Source organism: Malaclemys terrapin, chromosome 13 (genome assembly GCF_027887155.1).
Source record: "Malaclemys terrapin pileata isolate rMalTer1 chromosome 13, rMalTer1.hap1, whole genome shotgun sequence".
In the NCBI taxonomy this organism is placed as follows: domain Eukaryota; kingdom Metazoa; phylum Chordata; order Testudines; family Emydidae; genus Malaclemys; species Malaclemys terrapin.
Genome location: NC_071517.1, coordinates 46,099,999 through 46,123,197, shown reverse-complemented (window position 1 = coordinate 46,123,197; position 23,199 = coordinate 46,099,999). Strand labels below are relative to the sequence as shown.

The window sequence follows — 23,199 nt, the reverse complement described above, 5'->3', positions numbered from 1 at the left end:
ATAGCTGCACCGTGTCCCAATGCTGAGGAGCCTATGCAGTGTAACCTGGGGAACTGGGCAGATCCATGCTCCCTAATCCACCTTGTGGGGGTCTCACTAACCCCACATATGTATACCAGACCAGTGAAATTAAATGGGGTAGGGGCCATGGCACTGGTTGATTCGGGGAGTGCTATCACGCTTATCTCAGGAAGCTCGTGAAGCGTAGTCAGCTGCTACAGGCTAAACGTACGGGGATAACATGTGTCCATGGGACAGTTAGTTACCACCCCACCATCCCAGTAAAAATCGAGATCCAAGGGAACACTACTGAGGTAGCAGCAGGTGTAGTCCCTAAACTCCCATACCCGGTGGTCATAGGGAGGGACTTCCCAGGGTTTGGAAACTTACTCCCAGTAGGGGGATTGGAGAAAGATGGGGACCCAAAAATTGGTGAGGCATCCACAGCAGACTGTCAACCCCCAATCTTCTCTGAAATATCCCCAGATTTGTTCTCCACTCCCAGCCAAGGTAGAAAGACAAAAAGGGAAAGAAGGGCAGCTAAGGCCTTGGGAATCCGAATACTGGCCCAAAGCCAGAGGGTCGATCTTGTAGGTAGGCGGACCCACGCAGCTGAAAAGGAGGCCACGCAGGAGGGAGAAGCACCTGAGTCTGACCCCCACCCTAATGCTTCTGAACCAGTAGAGGCAACAGAGACTGGGCCCCTAGATCTTGGGCAGATTAGCCCCGGGAGAGGAAATTTTGGACGGGACCAGGCAGAAGACCCAAGGTATGACAACATTAGGAAGGAGGTGACTGAAATAGATGGGGTCCCCGTGGAAGGAAAAACCCAGGGACCAGGACCCTACTTCATAATGAAGAAGGATCTATTATACCGGGTTGCACCAGTACAGGGGCAGAAGGTACAGTAGATCCTAGTACCTCAAAAACACCAGAACGCTGTATTAAGTCTGGCTCATAGTCCTCTTTTTGGGGGACATTTGGGGGTAGAGAAGACTCTGGCACGAGTCCTACGACGGTTCTTCTGGCCTGGAGTACATGAAGAAGTGTGGAGGTACTGTGCCTCCTGCCTGGAGTGTCAGCTGCACAGTCCCCCTCCCCACGTGAAGGCACCTTTAGTACCCCTGTCATAACTATAAAGGGAAGGGTAACAGCTCTTCTGTGTACAGTACTATAAAATCCCTCCTGGCCAGAGACTCCAAAATCCTTTTCCCTGTAAAGGGTTAAGAAGCTCAGGTAACCTGGCTGGCATCTGACCTAAAGGACCAATAAGGGGACAAGATACTTTCAAATCTTGGGGGGGGGGGGGGGGGAAGGCTTTTGTTTGTATTCTTTGTTTTGGGGAGAGTTCGCTCTTGGGACTGAGAGGGACCAGACATCAATCCAGGCTCTCCACATCTTTCTGAACAAGTCTCTCATATTTCAAACTTGTAAGTAAATAGCCAGGCAAGGCGTGTTAGTTTATCTTTGTTTTCTCAACTTGTAAATGTACCTTTTACTAGAGTGTTTATCTCTGTTTGCTGTTCTTTGAACCTAAGGCTAGAGGGGGGTCCTCTGAGCTCTTTAAGTTTGATTACCCTGTAAAGTTATTTTCCATCCTGATTTTACAGAGATGATTTTTACCTTTTTCTTTAATTAAAAGCCTTCTTTTTAAGAACCTGATTGATTTTTTCCCCTTGTTTTTAGATCCAAGGGGGTTGGATCTTGATCCACCAGGAGTTGGTGGGAGGAAGAAGGGGGGATGGTTAATTTCTCCTTATTTTAAGATCCAAGGGGTTTGGATCTGTATTCACCAGGGAATTGGTGAAGAGTCTCTCAAGGCTACACAGGGAAGGGAATTAGCTTTGGGATGGTGGCAGCGGACCAGATCTAAGCTGGTAGTTAAGCTTAGAAGTTTTCATGCAGGCCCCCACATCTGTACCCTAAAGTTCAGAGTGGGGAAGCAGCCTTGACAACCCCTTCCCATCATAGAGGTCCCCTTCGAGCGAATAGCCATGGACCTAGTGAGACCACTGGAGAAGACGGCTCGGGGCCACCAATATATACTTGTTGTTTTGGACTATGCTACTCGCTACCCAGAAGCCGTCCCCCTGCGGAACACGGCCTCTAAAACTATAGCCAAAGAGCTGGTGGGGATCTTTGCCCGAATGGGGCTACCGAAGGAGATATTAACCGACCAAGGAACCCCATTTATGTCGAAGCTAATGAAGGACCTCTGTACGCTACTCCATATACATACCCCGAGAACTTCGGTCTACCATCCTGTGACAATGCGGTTCTGGCGGAACCCAACTGAGAGTGCCAACTCAGGACAAATTGCTCAAACAGGGCAGTTACAGCCCAAGGCTGGGGTTTTTTCCGCCTCTAAGGCAAACCAAACCAGCCAGACTAAGAGGACTTTGGTCTCACCCCACTGGCTAACCGCAAGTCTCACAAGCAATCTCCTTAGACACTCCAGTTTCCCAGTATTAGAATAATAGAATATCAGGGTTGGAAGGGACCTCAGGAGGTCATCTAGTCCAACCCCCTGCTCAAAGCAGGACCAATTCCCAACTAAATCATCCCAGCCAGGGCTTTGTCAAGCCGGGCCTTAAAAACCTCCAAGGAAGGAGACTCCACCACCTCCCTAGGTAACCCATTCCAGTGCTTCACCACCCTCCTAGTGAAATAGTGTTTCCTAATATCCAACCTAGACCTCCCCCACTGCAACTTGAGACCATTGCTCCTTGTTCTGTCATCTGCCACCACTGAGAACAGCCGAACTCCATCCTCTTTGGAACCCCCCTTCAGGTAGTTGAAGGCTGCTATCAAATCCCCCCTCATTCTTCTCTTCTGGAGACTAAACAATCCCAGTTCCCTCAGCCTCTCCTCATAAGTCATGCGCTCCAGACCCCCTAATCATTTTTGTTGCCCTCCACTGGACTCTTTCCAATTTTTCCACATCCTTCTTGTAGTGTGGGGCCCAAAACTGGACACAGTATTCCAGATGAGGCCTCACCAATGTCGAATAAAGGGGAACGATCATGTCCCTCGATCTGCTGGTAATGCCCCTACTTATACAGCCCAAAATGCCGTTAGCCTTCTTGGCAACAAGAGCACACTGTTGACTCATATCCAGCTTCTCGTCCACTGTGACCCCTAGGTCCTTTTCTGCAGAACTGCTGCCTAGCCATTCGGTCCCTAGTCTGTAGCAGTGCATGGGATTCTTCCGTCCTAGGTGCAGGACTCTGCACTTGTCCTTGTTGAACCTCATCAGGTTTCTTTTGGCCCAATCCTCTAATTTGTCTAGGTCCCACTGTATCCGATCCCTACCCTCTAGTGTATCTACCACACCTCCTAGTTTAGTGTCATTGGCAAACTTGCTGAGAGTGCAGACCACACCATCCTCCAGATAATTAATAAAGATATTAAACAAAACCGGCCCCAGGACCGACCCTTGGGGCACTCCGCTTGAAACCGGCTGCCAACTAGACATGGAGCCATTGATCACTACCCGTTGAGCCCGACGATCTAGCCAGCTTTCTATCCACCTTACAGTCCATTCATCCAGCCCATACTTCTTTAACTTGGCAGCAAGAATACTGTGGGAGACCGTTTCAAAAGCTTTGCTAAAGTCAAGGAATAACACATCCACTGCTTTCCCCTCATCCACAGAGCCAGTTATCTCATCATAGAAGGCAATTAGGTTAGTCAGGCATGACTTCCCCTTCATGAATCCATGCTGACTGTTCCTGATCACTTTCCTCTCCTCTAAGTGTTTCATAATTGATTCCTTGAGGACCTGCTCCATGATTTTTCCAGGGACTGAGGTGCGGCTGACTGGCCTGTAGTTTCCCCGGATCCTCCTTCTTCCCTTTTTTAAAGATGGGCACTACATTAGCCTTTTTCCAGTCATCTGGGACCTCCCCCGATCGCCATGAGTTTTCAAAAATAATGGCTAATGGCTCTGCAATCTCACCCGCCAACTCCTTTAGCACCCTCGGATGCAGCGCATCCGGCCACATGGACTTGTGCTCGTCCAGTTTTTCTAAATAGTCCCGAACCACTTCTTTCTCCACAGAGGGCTGGTCACCTTCTCCCCATATTGTGCTGCCCAGTGCAACAGTCTGGGAGCTGACCTTGTTCATGAAGACAGAGGCAAAAAAAGCATTGAATACATTAGCTTTTTCCACATCCTCGGTCACTAGGTTGCCTCCCTCATTCAGTAAGGGGCCCACACTTTCCTTGACTTTCTTCTTGTTGGTAACATACCTGAAGAAACCCTTCTTGTTACTCTTAACATCTCTTGCTAGCTGCAATTCCAAGTGTGATTTGGCCTTCCTGATTTCACTCCTGCACGCCTGAGCAATATTTTTATACTCCTCCCTGGTCATTTGTCCAACCTTCCACTTCTTGTAAGCTTCTTTTTTGCGTTTAAGATCAGCAAGGATTTCACTGTTTAGCCAAGCTGGTCGCCTGCCATATTTACTATTCTTTCTACACATCGGGATGGTTTGTTCCTGCAACCGCAATAAGGATTCTTTAAAATACAGCCAGCTCTCCTGGACCCCTTTGCCCTTCATGTTATTCTCCCAGGGGATCCTGCCCATCAGTTCCCTGAGGGAGTCAAAGTCTGCTTTTCTGAAGTCCAGGGTCCGTATTCTGCTGCTCTCCTTTCTTCCTTGTGTCAGGATCCTGAACTCGACCATCTCATGGTCACTGCCTCCCAGGTTCCCATCCACTTTTGCTTCCCCTACTAATTCTTCCCTGTTTGTGAGCAGCAGGTCAAGAAAAGCTCTGCCCCTAGTTGGTTCCTCCAGCACTTGCACCAGGAAATTGTCCCCTACACTTTCCAAAAATTTCCTGGATTGTCTGTGCACCGCTGTATTGCTCTCCCAGCAGATATCAGGGTGATTAAAGTCCCCCATGAGAACCAGGGCCTGCGATCTAGCAACTTCTGCTAGTTGCCAGAAGAAAGCCTCGTCCACCTCATCCCCCGGGTCTGGTGGTCTATAGCAGACTCCGACCATGACATCACCCTTGTTGCTCACACTTTTCAACTTTATCCAGAGACACTCAGGTTTTTCTGCAGTTTCATACCGGAGCTCTGAGCAGTCATACTCCTCTCTTACATACAACGCAACTCCCCCACCTTTTCTGCCCTGCCTGTCCTTCCTGAACAGTTTATATCCATCCATGACAGTACTCCAGTCATGTGAGTTATCCCACCAAGTCTCTGTTATTCCAATCACATCATAGTTCCCTGACTGTGCCAGGACTTCCAGTTCTCCCTGCTTGTTTCCCAGGCTTCTTGCATTTGTGTATAGGCACTTAAGATAACTCATCGATCGTCCCTCTTTCTCAGTATGAGACAGAAGTCCTCCCCTCTTGCGCTCTCCTGCTTGTGCTTCCTCCCAGGATCCCATTTCCCCACTTACCTCAGGGCTTTGGTCTCCTTCCCCCGGTGAACCTAGTTTAAAGCCCTCCTCACTAGGTTAGCCAGCCTGCTGGCGAAGATGCTCTTCCCTCTCTTCGTTAGGTGGAGCCCATCTCTGCCTAGCACTCCTCCTTCTTGGAACACCATCCCATGGTCGAAGAATCCAAAGCCTTCTCTCCGACACCACCTGCGTAGCCATTCGTTGACTTCCATGATTCGACGGTCTCTACCCAGGCCTTTTCCTTGCACAGGGAGGATGGACGAGAACATCACTTGCGTCTCAAACTCCTTTATCCTTCTTCCCAGAGCCACATAGTCTGCAGTGATCTGCTCAAGGTCATTTTTGGCAGTATCATTTGTGCCCACATGGAGAAGCAGGAAGGGGTAGCGATCCGAGGGCTTGATGAGTCTCGGCAGTCTCTCCGTCACATCGTGTATCCTGGCTCCTGGCAAGCTGCAGACCTCTCGGTTTTCCCGGTCGGGGCGGCAGATAGATGACTCAGTCCCCCTGAGGAGGGAGTCCCCGACCACCACCACCCTCCTCTTCCTCTTGGGAGTGGTGGTCGTGGAACCTCCATCCCTAGGACAGTGCATCTTTTGCCTTCCAATCGGTGGAGTCTCCTTCTGCTCCCTTCCCTCAGATGGGTCATCTACTCCACTCTCCGCATTAGTACCTGTGCCAATCGTTATGGGGACAAATGGTTATGAAAACCAAGACCCCAGTAAAAGAAAAAGGTTCTCCTGATCCCAAAGGACCAAGCCCCAGACCCAGGTCAATATACAAATCAGATCTTATCCACAAATCACGTTGTTGCCAATCCTTTAGAATCTAAAATCTAAAGGTTTATTCATAAAAGGAAAAAGATAGAGATGAGAGTTAGAATTGGTTAAATGGAATCAATTACATACAGTGATGGCAAAGTTCTTGGCTCAGGCTTGCAGCAGCAATGGAATAAACTGCAGGTTCAAACCAAGTCTCTGGAACATCCCCTGCTGGGATGGGTCCTCAGTCCTTTGTTCAAAGCTTCAGCTTGTAGCAAAGTCCCTCCAGAGATAAGAAGCAGGATTGAAGACAAGATGGAGATGAGGCATCAGCCTTATATAGTCTTTTCCAGGTGTAAGAACACCTCTTTGTTCTTACTGTGGAAAATTACAGCAAAATGGAGTCTGGAGTCACATGGGCCAGTCCCTGCATACTTTGCTGAGTCTCAAGGCATATTTGCCTTCTCTCAATGGGTCCATTGTATAGCTGATGGTCCTTAATGGGCCATCAAGCAGGCTAGGCAGAGCTAACACCAGCTTGTCTGGGATGTCACCCAGCAGCATAGCATAAGTTTGCCATACAGACAGTATAGAGCCAATATTCATAACTTCAACTACAAAACTGTTACACACATATAGACAGCCTAATCATAACCAGTAAACCATAACATTGTCTTAGACACCCCATTTGACCCCCTTTATACAAGATTTGGGTGCCACTACAGGACCTTGGTTGCAACAATGATCTATATGGTCCCAGATTATATCAATAACGTCACACCCCCAACGCAAAATTGATGCAGGAAGGGATGACACAAACATCACTGACTGCATCCCAAGAGCTCCCCATCCTTGGGTTTGTCTCACTACAGCTAGTATTGGGGTTAGAAGCCATATTCGAGTATAACAGAAATGGTTTATCAAAATTATGTTCAACAACATGATTGAACCTCTTTACAAACTCAAGGTAAAACTTAGTTAGAACAATAGTGGATTGGATCTGCTCTTGCAGCATGCAAAAAGCAACAGAGGGTCCTGTGGCACCTTTAAGACTAACAGAAGTACTGGGAGCATAAGCTTTCGTGGGTAAGAACCTCACTTCTTCAGATGCAAGTAATGGAAATCTCCAGAGGCAGGTATAAATCAGTATGGAGATAACGAGATTAGTTCAATCAGGGAGGGTGAGGTGCTCTGCTAGCAGTTGAGGTGTGAACACCAAGGGAGGAGAAACTGTTTCTGTAGTTGGATAGCCATTCACAGTCTTTGTTTAATCCTGATCTGATGGTGTCAAATTTGCAAATGAACTGGAGCTCAGCATTTTCTCTTTGGAGTCTGGTCCTGAAGTTTTTTTGCTGTAAGATGGCTACCTTTACGTCTACTATTGTGTGGCCAGGGAGGTTGAAGTGTTCTCCTACAGGTTTTTGTATATTGCCATTCCTGATATCTGACTTGTGTCCATTTATCCTCTTGCGTAGTGACTGTCCAGTTTGGCCAATGTACATAGCAGAGGGGCATTGCTGGCATATGATGGCATATATAACATTGGTGGACGTGCAGGTGAATGAGCCGGTGATGTTGTAGCTGATCTGGTTAGGTCCAGTGATGGTGTTGCTGGTGTAGATATGTGGGCAGAGTTGGCATCAAGGTTTGTTGCATGGGTTGGTTCCTGAGTTAGAGTTGTTATGGTGCGGTGCGTGGTTGCTGGTGAGAATATGCTTAAGGTTGGGGGGTTGTCTGTGGGCGAGGACTGGCCTGCCTCCCAAGGTCTGTGAAAGTGAGGGATCATTGTCCAGGATGGGTTGTAGATCACTGATGATGCGTTGGAGAGGTTTAAGCTGAGGACTGTAGGTGATGGCCAGTGGAGTTCTGTTGGTTTCTTTTTGGGGCCTGTCTTGTAGCAGGAGGCTTCTGGGTACACATCTGGCTCTGTTGATTTGTTTCTTTATTTCCTTGTGTGGGTATCGTAGTTTTGAGAATGCTTGGTGAAGATCTTGTAGGTGTTGGTCTCTGTCTGAGGGGTTGCAATTGTACCTCAGTGCTTGGCTGTAGACGATGGATTGTGTGGTGTGACCGGGGTGGAAGCTGGAGGCATGAAGGTAGGCGTAGCGGTTGGTGGGTTTTCGGTATAGGGTGGTGTTAATGTGGCCATCGCTTATTTGTATGGTGGTGTCCAGGAAGTGGACCTCCTGTGTAGATTGGTCCAGGCTGAGGTTGATGGTGGGGTGGAAGCTGTTGAAATCATGGTGGAATTCTTCCAGGGTCTCCTTCCCATGGGTCCAGATGATGAAGATGTCATCAATGTAGCGTAGGTAGAGAAGGGGCGTGAGTGGACGAGAGCTGAGGAAGCGTTGTTCCAGGTCAGCCATAAAAATGTTGGCATATTGTGGGGCCATGCGGGTGCCCATAGCGGTGCCACTGGTCTGGAGGTATATATTGTCACCAAATTTGAAATAATTGTGCGTGAGGATGAAGTTACAGAGCTCAGCAATAAGTTGTGCTGTGTCATCATCAGGGATTCCATTTGGAATACAAGCTGTCAGGAACAGGGACCCGGAATTGCTGTGCCAGGCCTGAGGAGGGGGTTAGATTTATTAGGAACTGGGGAAAATTTTGGGAAAGGGGGAGTGTAGCGAGGCGGTGGGATACCCCACAGCCCCGCTGAGGGCCGAACCTCCCCTAACACCAACGTGGGCGGAGCCACTGGGTCCGGCGCCCGCCTCTCAGAGGTCACGGTGCTGATCCGGAAGTATACTAGCCCACCTGCAGAGCTCAGTGGAGAACAAGCCGGTGGAGAGAGCAGATGTCTGTGGCTGAGCTCCCAGTTGGGAGACAGTAGCAGGCCACGACCGGCCTGAGGACTCACCAGGCCAGCCGAGCCTACCCCTCGCCCGTTACCCTGAGGAGGACTGGCCAAGCCTGCCCCTTTCCAGCTACCCCGAGGGGGAGCCAAACCTATCCGGAGGAATGGATGCTGGTGGAGAGCACCGAGGACACTAGTACGGCCCAGGTACCATACGAGGGGGAGTGTGGAAGTAGCCCAGGGGCAGCAGACCCCAGTCTGGCTGCAGCACTGCCAGAGCCGATGTCAGTGTGTTGCGGCCAGGATCCCCACTGACAGCAGCGAGTTTCCGTCGCTGCTAGGGCCCCGGGCTGGGACGCAGTGGAGTGGGAGGGCCTGAGTGCCCCCTGCCACCCACCCCTTGGGTGCAGGGCCGGCTCTAGGTTTTTTGCTGCCCCAAGCAAAAAAATTTTTGGCTGCCCCCCATCCCAGCCCTGGGCTCCTCGCCGCACCCCCCTGCCACCCCAGCCCTGGGCTCTCCCCTACCCCCCCCACCATTGCCCCACACACACACCTCCTTCCGCCGCAGCCCTGGGTCACTGGTAACTCACTCCCAGGGCGGGTCATTCAGCAGGAATTTTGGATGTGCACAGAACACAGACAGGATTGGTTCCCATATGGTTACAGAACTGCAGTAAAGTGGAACAATTTTCAGCTTGTGTGATTGGAGGATATCTGGATGCATATTATAAGACTGTCCTACAGAAATGAGGAAAAGTTGAGGTGCCTTTATTATTCTTTTGTTCCATTCTTTGTTTCTATGGGGAATTTGCCAATGCAATATCACTGTCTTCCTTTTAAACAAACAAATCTTAAAAAAAAAACCAAAAGGCAATGGCTGTTGAAAATAGCAATTCCAGTCCTAATAACCACTGGGAAGCATTTCTTGCTCAATTTTATCCTACTTTCTCTACAGCAAGTTCCAGTGGATCAGTAGATTTGATTTGGGAGAAATGAAGTAACAGCTGCCCAAACTGAGCTTGAGCACTCCTGAATTTTGAGGTATTCAAATCTGGAAGGCAGGTGCTGTGGGGGCGGGGCGCTGTAGCTCTGCAGGGGAGCATGGCAGCATGTATGCAGCAGCGTGTCTGGCGCTGCGTGAAGCCAGACATACTGGTCTGAGTGGCACGGTAAGGGGCTGGGGGGGTTGGAGAAGGGGTAGAAGGTTCCGGGAGGGCAGTCAAGGGACAGGGAGCGGGGGGGTTAGATGGGTCAGGGTTCGGGGGGGGCAGTCAGGGGACAGGCAGCAGTTGGATAGGCATGGGAGTCCCAGGGGTTTGTCAGGGGACAGGTAGGAGGTGTGGTCCTAGGGGGGAAGTTGCGGGGGGGTGTCTCAGGAGGGGGCAGTTGGGGATAGGATAACCAGATGTCCTGATTTTATAGGGACAGTCCCGATATTTGGGGCTTTGTCTTATATAGGCGCCTATTACCTCCCATCCCCTGTCCCGATTTTTCATACTTGCTGTCTGGTCACCCTAGTTGAGGACTAGGACCAGTGGGGCTTAGATAGGGGGTGGGGTCCTGGGGGGCAGTTGGGGCAGGGGTCCCAGGAGGGGGTGATCAGGGGACAGGGAGCAGGGGGGGTTGGATGGGTTGGGGTTTCTGTGGGGGGCAGTCGGAGGGAGTGGATGGGGGCAGGGTGGGGCTACCTTCCCTCCCTGTGCAGTGTCCTATTTTTTGAATGTTAAAATATGGTCTCCCTGCCCTTCCCAATGCAGCTCTCCATTCACTGCAGGCTGCAGCATGAGGTCTCAGCTACCTCACTCTCTCCCCCTCTTTCCTGTTGGTAGTGGCCAAGGGAATGCTGGGAAATGTAGTTCTTTCCCTGCTCCAGGGCTGGCTCTATAGGCAGGGAGCGAACCAAGGAACTACAGCTCCCAGGGCCCCCTGTTGGGTCTCAGCTCCCAGGCTGGATCCCTGCCGCCCCTGCAAATGGGCTGCCCCAAGCACGTGTTTGCTTTGCTGGTGCCTAGAGCCACCCATGCTTGGGTGGCAGACTCCCCCTTTCCCTGGCCTAGAGACGCTGGGACTTCTTGCTCATTGACTCAGCCCTTGCTTAAGGGCCTGGGTTCCTGACTATTTGTTTGCTGCCCCGCCCTGACCTAGGGCCTGGGCTGCTACAAACCCATTGACTTCGCCCTGCTTAAGGGCCTGGGTTCCCAAACTATTGGCTCAGCCCCTGCTTAAGGGCCTGAGCCCCTAACCATGTGTTTGATGACCCACACTACCGCTGGACCAGGACTGAGAGCAGACCAGAGCGAGGCCGTGGGATACCCCACAACCCCACTGAGGGCCGAACCGCAGCCGAAACCTCCACACGGAGCCTATACAGGAAGGATGGGCCCCACCTAAACCAGATTGGAACTAGATTGCTGGCACTTAACATTAAAAAGGTCGTAGAGCAGTTTTGAAAGTAAGGGCTGGGGAAAGCCGTGAAGACTGATGCAAAGTTTCTCCGCAGTGGCCTTATCGTCCTTGAGTGCTCCTTTAGCACCTCCATCGTCCAGTGGCCCCACTGGTTGTTTAGCAGGCTTCCTGCTTCTGATGAACTTAAAACAATTTTTTTGCTGTTAATCTTTGAGTCTTTGGCTAGCTGTTCTTCAAATTATTTTTTTGGCCTTCCTAATTATATTTTTACACTCCACTTACCAGAGTCTATGCTCCTTTCTATTTTCCTCACTAGGATTTAACATCCACATTTTAAAGGATGCCTTTTTGTCTCTCACTGCTTCTTTTACTGTCCCAGATTGAGGTGTCATTAGAGGAGGTTTTGGAACAAATTGATTAAACTAAACAGTAATAAGTCACTGGGGCCAGATGGTATCTGTGACGTTATTGATATAATCTGGGACCATATAGATCATTGTTGCAACCAAGGTCCTGTAGTGGCACCTAGATCTTGTATAAAGGGGGTCAAATGGGGTGTCTAAGACAAGGTTATGGTTTACTGGTTATGATTATGCTGTCTATATGTGTGTACCAGTTTTGTAGTTGAAGTTATGAATATTGGCTCTACACTGTCTGTATTTCAAACTTATGCTATGCTGCTGGGAGACATCCCAGACAAACTGGTGTTAGCTCTGCCTAGCCTGCTTGATGGCCCATTAAGGACCATCAGCTATACAATGGACCCATTGAGAGAAGGCAGATACGCCTTGAGACTCAGCAAAGTATGCAGGAACTTGCCCATGTGACTCTAGACTCCATTTTGCTGTAATTTTCCACAGTAAGAACAAAGAGGTGTTCTTACACCTGGAAAAGACTATATAAGGCTGATGCCTCATCTCCATCTTGTCTTCAATCCTGCTTCATACCTCTGGAGGAACTTTGCTACAAGCTGAAGCTTTGAACAGAGGACTGAGGACCCATCCCAGCGGGGGATGTTCCAGAGACTTGATTTGAACCTGCAGTTTATTCTATCGCTGCTGCAAGCCTGAACCAAGAACTTTGCCATCACTGTATGTAATTGATTCCATTTAACCAATTCTAACTCTCATCTCTATCTTTTTCCTTTTATGAATAAACCTTTAGATTTTAGATTCTAAAGGATTGGCAACAACGTGATTTGTGGGTAAGATCTGATTTGTATATTGACCTGGGTCTGGGGCTTGGTCCTTTGGGATCAGGAGAACCTTTTTCTTTTACTGGGGTATTGGTTTTCATAACCATTTGTCCCCATAACGAGTGGCACTGGTGGTGATACTGGGAAACCGGAGTGTCTAAGGAGATTGCTTGTGAGACTTGCGGTTAGCCAGTGGGGTGAGACCGAAGTCCTCCTAGTCTGGCTGGTTTGGTTTGCCTTAGAGGTGGAAAAAATCCCAGCCTTGGGCTGTAACTGCCCTGTTTGAGCAATTTGTCCTGAGTTGGTGCTCTCAGTTGGGTTCCGCCAGAACCGCATCGTCACAGTATCACCCAAGAGTTCTGAAGGAACTCAAATGTGAAATTGCAGAACTACTAACTGTGGTTTGTAACTTATCATTTAAATCAGCTTCTGTACCAGATGACTGGAGGAAGCTAATGTGACGCCAACTTTTAAAAAGGGCTCCAGAGGTGATCCCGGCAATTACAGGCCAGTAAGCCTCACTTCAGTACCGGGTGTCACGGACTCACAAATCGTGCCCACTCTTGGCCCCGTGCGGTCCGTGGGGGGTGCCCCTTTCAGTGAGACAGCCCGTCTTGGGGGTCCACTCTCTCTCGGGGTCCGGCCCCTCCACCTCCTGGAGCCGCACATCTCTGAGCCTTAGCACGTCTGTCTCTGCTGTGGGCCCCCTCAGGGAGTCCACTCGCTCTGGACCCCCGGGGCCTCCACCCCCGAAGGGGTTGATGCCACCCTGTTCTCTAGACCAGAGTGACTCTCAGCCAGCATGAAACAGGAGGGTTTATTGAGAGTTGAACTCAGCCCAGGAAACTCTCAGGGCCTCAGGTCTGGCCTCACTCAGTCCAGCACATCCCAGTCTCTCTGCAACCAGGTGGGCTCTGCCTGCTCCCCCTCTCCAGCCCAGAGCCCCCCTGCTTCCCAGCTGGGCATCTGAGATCCCCGGCCCCAAGCCCTGCCTCTGTCCATTGTCTTCTCTCCAGGTAAACAGGGCCGTAAACTGGGGCCTCCTCTTCTCGCTTCTGTCCTCTGACTGGAACCGGCTGGTTAGGTCACTGGGTCCTCACTCTGCAGCCCATTGTCCTCCCACTGGCCAGAACCAGCTGTGACTCCTGGGCTCGGTCTCCGGGTCGGGATCTCAGGTCACTGGTAGCTGGGGTCTCCATCCTCCAGGCCGTGGGCTGGGGTCCCATGTTACCTCTCCGGTCCTCTGTAACAACAAACTTCCTCTCCCCTCACCTCGTTAAACCAGTAACACCCAGGGAAACTGAGTCCCATCCCCTCTGCATGTAAACCATTGAAACCCCACCGAAAACAAGAAAACAAACAAGAAAATCCCCCACTTCATCACACCGGGCAAACTGGTTGAAACTACTGTACAGAACAGAATTATGAGACGCAGAGATGACTATAATTTGTTAGGGAAGAGTCAGCATGGTTTTTGTAAAGGGAAATCATGCCTCACCAATCTACTAGAATTCTTTGAGGGGGTCAACAAGCATGTGGACAAGGGGGATCCGGTGGATATAGTGTACTTAGACTTTCAGAAAGGCTTTGACAAGGCCCCTCACCAAAGGCTCTTAGACAAACTAAGCTGTCATGGGATAAGAGGGAAGGTCCTCTCATGGATCGGTAACTGGTTGAAAGATAGGAAACAAAGGGTAGGAATAAATGGTCCATTTTCAGAATGGAGAGAGGTAAATAGTGGTGTCCCCCAGGGGTCTGTACTGGGACCAGTCCTATTCAACATATTCATAAATGATCTGGAAAAAGGGGTAAACAGTGATGTGGCAAAATTTGCAGATGATACAAAACTACTCAATATAGTATCAGAGGGGTGGCCGTGTTAGTCTGGATCTGTAAAAAGCAACAGAGAATCCTGTGGCACCTTTAAGACTAACAGATGTATTGGAGCATAAGCTTTCATGGGTGAATGCGCATGCGTCTGACGAAGTGGGTATTCACCCACGAAAGCTTATGCTTCAATACATCTGTTAGTCTTAAAGGTGCCACAGGACTCTCCGTTGCCTTTTACTCAATATAGTTAAGTCCAAAGCAGACTGAAGAGTTACAAAGGGATCTCACAAAACTGGGTGACTGGGCAACAAAATGGCAGATGAAATTTCATGTTGATAAATGCAAAGTAATGCACATTGGAAAACATAATCCCAACTATACATACAATATGATGGGATCTCAATTAGCTGTTACCACACACACACAAAATCTTGGAGTCATTGTGGATATTTCTCTGAAAACATCCACTCAATGTGCAGCGGCCATCACAATAGCGAACAAAATGTTGGGAATCATTAGGAAAGGGATAGATAATAAGACAGAAAATATCATATTGCCTCTATATAAATCCATGGTACGCCCACATCTTGAATACTATGTGCAGATCTGGTCGCCCCATCTCAGAAAAGATGTATTGGAATTGGAAAAGGTACAGAAAAGGGCAACAAAAATTATTAAGGGTATGGAACGGCTTCCATACGAGGAGAGATTAATAAGACTGGGACTTTTTGGCTTGGAAAAGAGACGACTAAGGGAGATATGATTGAGGTCTATAAAATCATGACTAGAGTGGAGAAAGTGAATAAAGAAGTGTTATTTACTCCTTCTCATACCACAGGAACTGGGGGTCACCAAATGAAATGAATAGGCAGCAAGTTTAAAACAAACACAAGGAAGTATTTCTTCACACAACACACAGTCAACCTGTGGAACTCTTTGCCAGAGGATATTGTGAAGGACAAGCCAGGATTCAAAAAAGAACTAGATAAATTCATGGAGGATAGGTCCATCAATGGCTATTAGCTTAACTGTCCAGTAAAATCCAACAGTCTGCCTTTGTGACCCTGGAGCCGGCGTGGTTTGGGGATGCTAAAGAAGCCACAGGCAGCCGGCCTGGACTGGAATCTCTGAAAAACGCCTCAAAAAACCCCAGGGTGTAAAAGAACAGCCCTCCCAAAAATGAAAGCAAGTTAAAAATTCTGGACACGCTGTATACAGAATAATCTCCCGTCCACCTCTCCCCCTTCTTTGGATGTTATACACAGATGTGGCCAGTCTGGACGTACGTGTGTAAGTATGAAAGTGGCTTAGGGCTTGGGGCATTAATTTTTTTCCCCTGAGTGATGTGGGAGCGTTTCCAACACTCTCTGTTGTTGGTTTATTATTTTATTAATGAAGCTTTAAAATTCAGTCATAATGCACACCATCTATTTGTTTTGCCCTTGTTATTTTATGTTTGCTTTGCTTAGTATTGTTGGTGTTATATGTTAAAAATGGCATAATTAAAAGTGTGCCTACTCTCAGCCTCAGTAAGTCTAAAAACCGGAGAGGGGTTTAGCATTCCTTTCTCCACCCCGGTTAACCAAAAAGGGTGTCAGGTAAATCTACCCCAGTTGTAGCAGGACTGAGCAATTAAAAAAAAAAAAAAAAGTTGTGTACTTAATAACTAGAATTGAGCAATTAAGAGCATAGATCATGAACCAGGCAGCAACTCAACCCTATGCCCAGGGCAAGTTGTTAGGCCCAAAAACCGAAAAACATGTTTATCTCGGCTTCTGCTTGTTATCCCAGTAAAGATGCTTATCTCAGTTCTCACTGTCGTTTCCCATGCATGAAGCTGCACGTATACAGGATGTATAGAAGATATATGGCAAAGGGGAGGGAGTTGGACGGACCCTGGGAAAGGAATGTGAAGGACGGGAAGCTAAACAGATGTATCCTGATTACTACTAGAACTGAATTTAAACAAAGCATAGGTTAGCAGAATTTAGACACGCTAAGTTGTTTGTCTCTCTGTATAAAAGAAGCCCAGTTGTGCTTGTAAGGTGTGTTCCTCCCTCTGGCATGAGTCGAGGGGGACACCCGCTCAGCTGACTGATCAATAAAGAACTTGAAGCCGTCTTCTAGACTCCCGTGCCTCCTTGGGGTAATTGGGCAGCTCCAGGGGGAAACGAGCCCATTTGGCTAACAAATGGCGACTCCGCCGGGACTTCTCTCCCTGTAGAGGGCACTGACCGACGGCCGAGGGCGATTCCGAGGAGTGGCCACCTCGAGCTGTTGCTTTGCTCGGGCCTCAGATCGTCACAATCGGCTGGGGCGGCTGCGTCCTCTCTAAAGAGAACTCTGAAGGACACGGAAGCAAGACGGCTTCAGAAGGAGGGGAAGTCTGACTGCCGGACGCGGCCACTTCGGGCGGTAAGTGCGTTTACCTCCTGGGTTTGAGGAATAACGCCCCCGAGGTGTGGGTTGGACAGTGGAAATCCCCTAGGCAGCCTGTATACGGGAAGGTATGTTAACATTATTGTAGCTTTGTAAATGTCTTGTTGTTGTGTTTTTGGTTAAAGGGTAAGCAAATAACTGCCAATGAGTAATGTAACTAACTCCACAAGTCCATGGGCCGTTTTTAACAATTATTGGGACTTGGAGCAACCTCAGGGATTACTCTTGTCTATAGGAAGGGTAATCTTGTTTCTCCTCTTAATGGTGTGTTGGAAACCGAGATTGTAACTGATTAAAGGATCTGTGTGAAAGATGAATGAGTGCTGCTGACAGGTCTGAGTCTTAAGCTGACTTCAGCCGCCCCAAGACTCCTGCAAGGGGAAACCCGATGACCAGGATATCTTGATTGCAAGGGGGGTCAGCCGAACCTCGTGACCCAGCGGATATCTGAGTTAGAACTAGATCTATACCTCTTCCCCCTCTTGATATCCCTGTCTCGGAAAACTCTGGGTAAAGCATAATGGGGTCCGGACAAAGCACCTTCTCCTGGACACCCCTGGGATGTATGCTGGATAACTGGAAGGCATTTAGACGCCAGGCTAATTATGGAATTGTATTATGTAAAGACAAGCTTGTAAAATTCTGTACTCTTGAATGGATGACATTCGGGGTGGAATGGCCCGAGGGAGGGACGCTCAAACCAGGGGTTGTACAAGCAGTACATAGCATTGTGACCTGGGATGGGCATTGGGACCAATATCCCTATATAGATATTTGGCAGGACCTTGTGGCCAATCATCCCCCATGGTTGCAAAAATGTAGATCACAAACTATTAAAACCTTAATGGCCCGTGCCCCTGTTAGGAAACCCTGTTTCCCTGTTAAGAAATCTTGTCTGCGGGCTGTGATTCCCTCTGCCCCTGATCCTATGCCCCCCTCCCCCTTTGTATCCCGGCCTCCTGGCTCCGGTATCCTCAATTGAAATCCCCACCCCCTCCTCTGAGGATAATGGCTCAACTGAAAGGGGTGAGCCAAGCGACCAGGACTTTTCCAAACGGGAGCCCCCTCCGATCTCTCTAAGCTCCCCGGTGTCTAACCACACCAGGAGCAAGGGTGGCCCAGTACTCCAAGGGCCCCTGCAACAGAATTATTTGTGTCCACTGCAGGAAACTGTAGCCCCTGAGGGTAATCTCACTATGGTATATGTTCCCTTTACCACTAGTGATCTATATAATTGGAAGCAACAGAAGCCCCCGTTCTCGGAAGAAAGGGGCCCGTGTTTTAGCCATGGCCCAAAGGAAAGGATATGAAGAAAGGGGGGACAAAGTTAAGGGACAGCCAGGGCCACCGGGGTAGGGGCGGGGCCCCTGCCTGGGTCGAAATCAGTGCCCTATCTGTAGGAAAGAGGGGCACTGGAAGAATGAATGCCCCCGGTGACAGGCCATGGGAAAGGAACGTAAAGATAAAACCCCATCCCTTCCCATCCTCTACAACAGTACAGGACGTTCAGGGGAGGAGTCTTCCCCATAGGGGGGTCGGGGAACCCAGCGGCCCCTCCTGACAGCACAAGCTGCCAGCCTGGATCCCACAGTAAAAATTAAAGTGGAGGGCCGCCCAATTGAAGCCCTTATTGATACTGGGGCCACTCTTAGTTTGCTCCCCCTTAATAAGGCTCCCCGAGATAGAGCTCGGGGACGTGCCATAGTCCAGGGGATAGAGGGACAAACTACAGCTTTGGAAAAAAAACTTTGCCTCTCCTAGTAAAAATAGGGGACCGTCAAATTTCCCATCAGTTTGTTTGCAGTCCCTCCTGCCCCATAGAGCTGCTCGGAGGAGATATCCTCACTAAATTACAGGCGGAGATCTCATTCGATAACGGGACAATGGAAGTCAGAATCCCTAAGCAACAAGCCTCTAATTACCAGATGACTCTCATAAATGCTAGAGATCACTCCTTGGAATGTAAGGGAAGTGATGAAAGCCAGCTGCCGGTGTGTGTGTGCGTGTGTGTGTGTGTGTGTAAATCCCAAGGTCTGGGCGGAGGAAGGAGGCGTGGCCCGAGCCAGGAATGCTACACCAGTGCATATTTCCCTTAAGGAGGGAAGCAGCCCAGTCCGAATTCGACAATACCCCCTTAAGTTAACCACTTGGATCGGGTTAAAACCCCTGATTCAAAAGTTTTTGCAGTGCAGGTGGTTAAAGGAAGACACGTCCCCATACAATACTCCAATAATGGGGGTGCCTAAGCCTAATGGGCAGTATCGGTTGGTCCAGGACCTAAAACAAATTAACAAGTTAATAGCAGAGACAGTTTGCCTTTGAGTGGGAGGACCCAGATACCCACTACAAAGCTCAATACCTTTGGACTGCTGTCCCACAAGGACTTACCTGTGCACCCGAGATTTTTGGCAGCCAGTTAAAAAGGGACCTCGCCCCATTCCTGGCTAAACACCCTTCATGTAACATAGTTCAGTACTGCGATGATCTGCTCTTAAGTACTGAACAGAGACAGTCTGCAAGGAGCAAACTGTAGAGCTCCTCAATCACCTTGGGGTACAGGGATATAAAGTATCAAAGGAAAAAGCTCAGTTGGTTAAGCAGCAGGTCACCTTCCTTGGATACCACCTCTGCCAAGGGAGTCGCAGTTTGGGTAAAGAAAGAATCCAGGTTATACTTAACAGCCCTTAACCCCGGCACCCCCGAGAATTAAGGGCTTTTCTGGGATTGACTGGCTTCTGTCGACTCTGGATCCCTGACTATGGGGGAAAAGCCAGACCACTATATGAGTCTTTGACTAAAGAAGGTCTGCTCCACTGGAAATGGACCAGGGAAATGGAAAAAGCATTTCGAGAGCTTAAAGAAGGCTTGGTTCAGCCTCCCGCTCTAGCCCTCCCAGATTCCCGGAAGCCATTCACCCTATACGTTCATGAAAGAGGAGGGGTGGCAGCTGGAGTCCTGTGCCAAAGGTCAGGACCAACCTGGCGACCCATTGGATACTATTCGAAGGTCTTGGACCCTGTCGCCAAGGGGTGACCTGCCTGCTTATGGGCCGTTGCAGCAACCGCTCTCCTCGTACAGGAGGCTGAAAAGTTGACCCTGGGGGGGGGGACACTGAGGTTGTGGTCCCCCACGGGGTGCCTCAAATACTGGGGACAGGTGCTGGGGAAAAGCATCTAAATCCCAGTCGACATACCAGATATGAGGTAGGGCCCTTGCTAGCCCCTAACTTAACCTTTAGGACAGTTAGCTCCCTCAACCTAGCTACCCTATTGCCTGACCCTTGGGTTTCCTATGAGACCAGCCCCACTCATGACTGTATTGAAGTCTTGCAACAGGTGTCCCAGGCACTCGGTATACAATGGAAGTTGCATACACCCTGGAGGCCGCAAAGCTCGGGACAGGTGGAAAGAATGAATAGAACTCTCAAGGATACCCTCACTAAACTATGCACAGAGTCTAGTTTAAAGTGGCTTGATGCGTTACCACTCGCCCTTACCCGCATTCGAAGGGCCCCACGTAAGGGTCTTAAGCTTTCACCATTATCCTGGGGTTCCGGGAGGATGTAAACTGGGAAATGGGGAAGGACTCCTTATGGAAACAGGTCTCTGGGTTGCAATCTGTTTTGTTACAGCTGCATCGACGCGGTGCCTTTTCAGGCCCTTCCCTTGGACCAGCCCATGTACCCGTTCCAGATCGGTGATCAGGTCCTTGTCAAGAAGTGGAAGCGTGACCCCCTTACACCACGGTGGGACGGCCCGCACACTGTCTCGCTCATCAGCCAAGCTGCAGTCAAATGCTCTTGGGAGTGACAAATGGACACACCATACGCGGGTAAAGCGGTTTCTGAACCCTAACCCGGAGACTGAACTAGCGGAAGAGGACACCAGCCCTCTGCCCGCCCCGGCTCCGGACGCCCGGGGTGGCACAGGTGAAGACTCCACCTGGGAGTATCAGTACTTAGACGGACTAAAGGGACTGTTTAGAAAAAGATAATGAAATTATTGTTAATATCTTTGTTTATGTGCTTCCACCACTATTATGGTTGGGAAAATAGGTTTTTACAGCTGGGGGGAGACAATAGCAAAATCCATTAACCTCAGTAACTGTTGGGTATGTGGAGGCCCCGGGGAATTAAATGAATGGCCTTGGGTAGCCCAGCCTGTACAGCCCAAATGGTGGCTCAGCAATTTGAGTATAGTCCACGATGGAACGGGGGTTTGGACTGAGGATAGTAGCCCCTGGCGACTGTATTCTTCTGGAAAGGGTATTCTCTGCCTTAATCGGACAAGGCGGGAGGGAGTGTACTTGGGAGAAAGCAAGTGTGATTGGACTCTATCCCCAGGGTTTGATTGCTGGGACCCTTATTGTCATCTGTATGACTGCTCTAAATATCAGGGGCAATGGAACCAGACCCATGTGAGGCTCACCAATAATAGTTGGGTGAAATGCTCCAAACAATACTACCCTACGGCCGAAGGTTGCAGGGCGGTAGGACAGGATGGGTTCTTTGATGCCCTATTCACGAGTTGCCAGCTAGACAATACTACTAGCAAGGACCACGTGGTACGGTGGTTTCAATGGGCATGGCAGAATCAGAATGGAACTCGAGTATGGGGTTTTAAACAATTCTGGTCTAGCACCAATCAGCCAAATGGGGCTGCGATTGAGTCTGGAAAGCAGGAGCTGGGGCGTGGAGATGGGATTATTGCAGTTCAGCTGATGGAATGGTGGGGGGACCTTTAGGGCCAGGTAATCCTTTATATTTTGACCATCTAGAGGACGATGAGAATGAGGAAACCTGGGATGGCCCCTTTGCTAATGGAACCTGGGCTCTAAAGGGCCATTATTGGATCTGCGGGTCCTATGCCTACCGCAGATTGCCTCCAAATTGGTCTGGGATATGTTATGTTGGATATATAAGACCCTTGTTCTTTCTATTACCCCAGTTGCAGGGAAATAAATTGGGAATTAAGGTTTAATTAGAGAAAGGCGGTTCGTGGATTCCACCCTGACCGCCGGAAGCTCCCAAACATGGGGGGCTCAGGAGTGGCCCCCTGAGAGAATTATAAAACATTATGGTCCAGCTACATGGAATCCTAATGAGTGGATCTCAGGGGCAAGGGAGCCCATTTACAACTTGAATCGGATAATTAGGCTGCAAGCCATCTTAGAAATAATAACTAATCAGACGGCTGCAGCTCTTGATCTTTTGGCCGATCAGTCCACTCAGATGAGGAATGTGCTCTACCAGCACCATCTAGTTCTTGATTATTTGCTGGCAGAGGAAGGGGGAATCTGTGCAAAATTAAACTAATCTAATTGCTGTTTACAAATAGATGATAATGGAAAGGTGGTAAAACAGCTAACAAAAGAAATGAGGAAGCTAGCCCATGTCCCGGTCCAAACATGGGGTGGGTGGAATATGGACTGGTTCACGTCCTGGTTACCGCAACTGGGATGGCTCCGAGAAGGCCTTCTTCTCTTTGTACTCTTTATTACAACCCTATTAACCCTAGCTTGCTTAGCTCCCTGTGTAGTTACATTAGTCCGACGAATGGCTAATCAAATTATACACCAACAAATGATGGCCATATACCAGCCGGTGAAGGCTGAGGACTGGGGGCCATAAGGCTCTCAAAATGCTTTTTAGGGGGGAATCTTGTTAGGCCCAAAAACCGAAAAACATGTTTATCTCGGCTTCTGCTTGTTATCCCAGTAAAGATGCTTATCTCAGTTCTCACTGTCGTTTCCCATGCATGAAGCTGCACGTATACAGGATGTATAGAAGATATATGGCAAAGGGGAGGGGGTTGGACAGACCCTGGGAAAGGAATGTGAAGGACGGGAAGCTAAACAGATGTATCCTGATTACTACTAGAACTGAATTTAAACAAAGCATAGGTTAGCAGAATTTAGACACGCTAAGTTGTTTGTCTCTCTGTATAAAAGAAGCCCAGTTGTGCTTGTAAGGTGTGTTCCTCCCTCTGGCATGAGTCGAGGGGGACACCCGCTCAGCTGACTGATCAATAAAGAACTTGAAGCCATCTTCTAGACTCCCGTGCCTCCTTGGGGTAATTGGGCAGCTCCAGGGGGAAACGAGCCCATTTGGCTAACAAAGTTGCAAGCCTTGAAACAAAACTTCCAAGCAAAAAAGGAAGCACTGGCTAAGCAAGTACCGGTCCTTCAGGAACTTGTCAAAATTTAACCATTTGTGCTCAGCATACGCCGTAATAGCAGTGTGTTTGCCACAAAAAAAATTTAAATAGTTAAACGCCAATGGGCCGTGCGTTTTGCCCAGATGGCAAGCCTCACGAGGGAGGACTCAAGTAGCCTTGTAAATAAAAATGTTTT

General features: G+C 49.1%; 1 long non-coding RNA gene across 1 annotated transcript; it reads left to right on the top strand.

Annotated features, from left to right (window-relative positions):
- The first annotated feature begins 16,147 nt into the window (after nt 1–16,147).
- Nucleotides 16,148–22,894, top strand: LOC128847583 (uncharacterized). The gene is made up of 2 exons (XR_008446920.1): nt 16,148–16,916; nt 20,480–22,894. It is a non-coding gene; the product is annotated as an uncharacterized LOC128847583 (long non-coding RNA).
- The last annotated feature ends 305 nt before the right edge of the window (nt 22,895–23,199 follow it).